At 39.3% G+C, this 3,126-nt stretch overlaps 1 pseudogene; it reads left to right on the top strand.

Annotated features, from left to right (window-relative positions):
• Positions 1 to 270: 270 nt before the first annotated feature.
• Positions 271 to 2,152, top strand: LOC101565824 (annotated as a pseudogene).
• The last annotated feature ends 974 nt before the right edge of the window (positions 2,153 to 3,126 follow it).

Here is a 3,126-nt window from a genome sequence, read left to right as displayed (position 1 = left end):
AAGTTCAGGAGCATAGCAGGATACAAAATAAACATCCAAAAATCAGTAGCATTTAATGAGTGCACTCAAAGAGAAATTAGAAAAACCACACATTTCACAATAATATTAAAAAATGAAATATTTAGGAATCAGTCTCACAAAGAAAGTAAATTATTTATATAGTGAAAATTATAGTACTCTGAAAAAAAGAGATTGAAGAGGATTTCAGAAAATGCAAAGATAGGTCCCTTGCGTGCGCCCAGACCCGCCCTGCCTCTGACGACGCTCCTCATGGCTGACAGCATTGTGCAGCGTCCAGCAGACCTCAGGCCCCAAGCTGCTGGTGCATCCTGTAGGGCTACAGGTACTAAAACAAGTGCTTTGAGACAAGAAGATGCTTCTAAAAGGAAAGTAGAACTTGAAGCAGCTGTGAAAAACAAGATTGAGTTTGAGAGAAAAGCTCTACATATTGTCAAACAACTATTAGGAGAGAACATTACAGAAGACTTCCTAGTAGAACATGGGAAGTTCATGACACCTGCTCACTGCAGGGATGTTGTGGTTGAACGTTCAATTATCAAATTCTGTGGTTATCCTTTTGGTCAGAAGAAGCTGGGCATCATACCAAAGCAGAAATATAAAACTTCTGCCAAAACCAATAAAGTCTATGATATTACTGACAGAAAGGTTTTTTGCAGCAATTTTTGTTACAAAGCGTCTAAGTATTTCGAAGGACAAATTCCCAAAACTCTAGTGTGGGTTCGAGAAGAAGACAGACAACCTGATTTTCAGCTGTTAAAGGAAGGACAAAGTGGCCATTCAGGAGAAGCAGTACAATTATGCAGTAAAGCCATTAAAACATTAGATATTGATAATCCTGATCATTTTGAAAATCAATATGAATCTAGTTCTTCTAGCACTTGTAGTGATAGTAGTAGCGATAATGAACAAGATTTTGTTTCCTCCACTCTACCAGGAAACAGACCAAATACAATGGGTATAGGGTCACAGTTGCACAAAAAAATAATAATATTAATGAGAAAGAAAGCTGATCAAAAAACTAACTCCACACTCAAAGACAAAGAATAGACAGTAGTAGAAGTTGCTGAGCAGTTAGGCAGTTGCAAATTAGATAGTCAGAAGAAAGCTGCTGCTTGTGAACTTCCTTTGCAGAAACTAAATACTCAGATTTGGTCAAAAAGTCCTTCACATGAAAGATTAAAAGCTTCTGGGAACAAATATAATATATCAGAAATAACTCTGGTAGGTATAAGTAAGAAAAGTGCTGAGCATTTCAAGAAGAAATCTGCCAGATCCAACCAAGTTTCTAGTGCAGGGCAGGTGTGTCCTGAAGTTGCAAAGATGAACTCACTTAAAGTTCTGAGGGAGACTTTGATTGAGGGGAAGACAGAAGAAACTTTGAGGTTTTTGTCTGGCCAAAGTATGCTTCTGTATGCCTGAAACCCTCCTCAGCCTGTCTAGTTAATGAAGGACTTGATGAAGATGACATAAACTCCGATTCAGATAATCACTCCCTTGCCTTCAGGGGATCTCAGAATAGCCTGGATCAGTCTTTACCTTTCAGGGGCTCAGATATAGCCATGAAGGCACTGCCAACTTATGAATCCTTGAAAAAAGAAACTGAAACATTCAATCTGAGGATCAGGGAATTTTATAGAGGACAGTATGTTTTGAGTGAAGACACTACCGTATCACAGGACTCAGAAGAGCATGATCCCACCTTCCCGCTGATAGATTCAAGTTCCCAGAACCAGATTAGAAAATGCATTGTACTTGAAAAATTGAGTAAAGTGTTGCCCGGACTTTTGCGTCCTCTTCAGATTACCTTAGGAGATATTTACAGTCCACTTAAAAATCTAGTCTGAACTTTCAGATTAACACACAGAAATATTATACACAGTCCTGTGGAATGGACCTTCATTGCAATGGTATTGCTGTCATTACTGCATTGAGCTCTTGGCATTCAGAAGCATTCTCAAAAAAAGGTGTGATTTACACAGTTTATAGCCACCATGCTAGAAGAATTACACTTAAAGAATGAAGACCTTGAAAGTTTAACCATCATATTTAGAACTGGCAATTAACCAGAGTGGAGAAATATTTATGTTTTGGAAAAATGATTACCAAGGAAGAACCCACGTGGTGAATGAGATCAAAATACCACTGGACACAAGCTCTCAGTGAAACAGCCTGGCCTCTGGACCTATAGAGAAAAGCCCATTCCAAGCTGCTAGTCTTCAGTTTGCCTCTCAGCACCTCTGCAGTCATAGCCAAAGCAAAGGAGAATATTGCATGACTTCTGAAGAAGGCCAGCCACTTTGCCACATCTTCAGGAAACTCTGCACTCCCTTAGGTCTTGCAAAACTCCTGAAGTCTTGCAGACTAAACACAGGTTTTCAGTCATCTCACTCTAGTTTGCATAGTTAAAGAAAGTGGAAGCTGGGTTTCTGGATGACCTTTGACCCAACCAAGCTCATAGGGCCTCTTGACAAGAAGAAAATGGCAACTAATGTGTTACCAAAAAAGAAAGAAAAAAATGCAAAGATATTCTGGATAGGAAGAACCAACATTATGGAAGTGGCCATACTCCTCCAATGGTTCTACAGATTCAAAGCAACCCCAATTAAAATACCATTAGTATACCTCACACATCCAGAGAAAACATTGATAAAGTTCATCTGTAACCAGATGAGACCTAGAACAGCAAAAGTAATCCTGGGCAATGAAGGAAAGGCAGGAGGAATCACAATCCCTGACTTGAAATTATACTGCAAGTCTCCTGTGATAAAATCCACATGGTACTGGCAAATAAAAACAGACCTGAGGACCAATGGAACCAACGGTAAGATGCAGGTACAACTATAACCACACTCAACCCAGCTAGTTCCCTCCTAGGTATTTTTCCAAATGAACTGAAAACATATCACAGTGATTTATGCATGCCCACATTTATAGAAGCACAATTTGTCATAGCTAAATCTTGGAAACAACCCAAATGTCCATCAACTGAGGAATGGATAAAATAGATGTGGTGTATGGCTGCACTGACAAAGGTTCTACAATCTGAGGTACAGGATCTCAGGATAAATCCTGAGGGCATTTCACTGACCTTCTCAAACCAAAAAG

Source organism: Octodon degus, unplaced genomic scaffold (genome assembly GCF_000260255.1).
Source record: "Octodon degus isolate 3935 unplaced genomic scaffold, OctDeg1.0 scaffold00008, whole genome shotgun sequence".
NCBI classification, from domain to species: domain Eukaryota; kingdom Metazoa; phylum Chordata; class Mammalia; order Rodentia; family Octodontidae; genus Octodon; species Octodon degus.
Note: the sequence above shows the minus strand (reverse complement) of the source record. Positions and strands in the feature narration are given on the sequence as shown.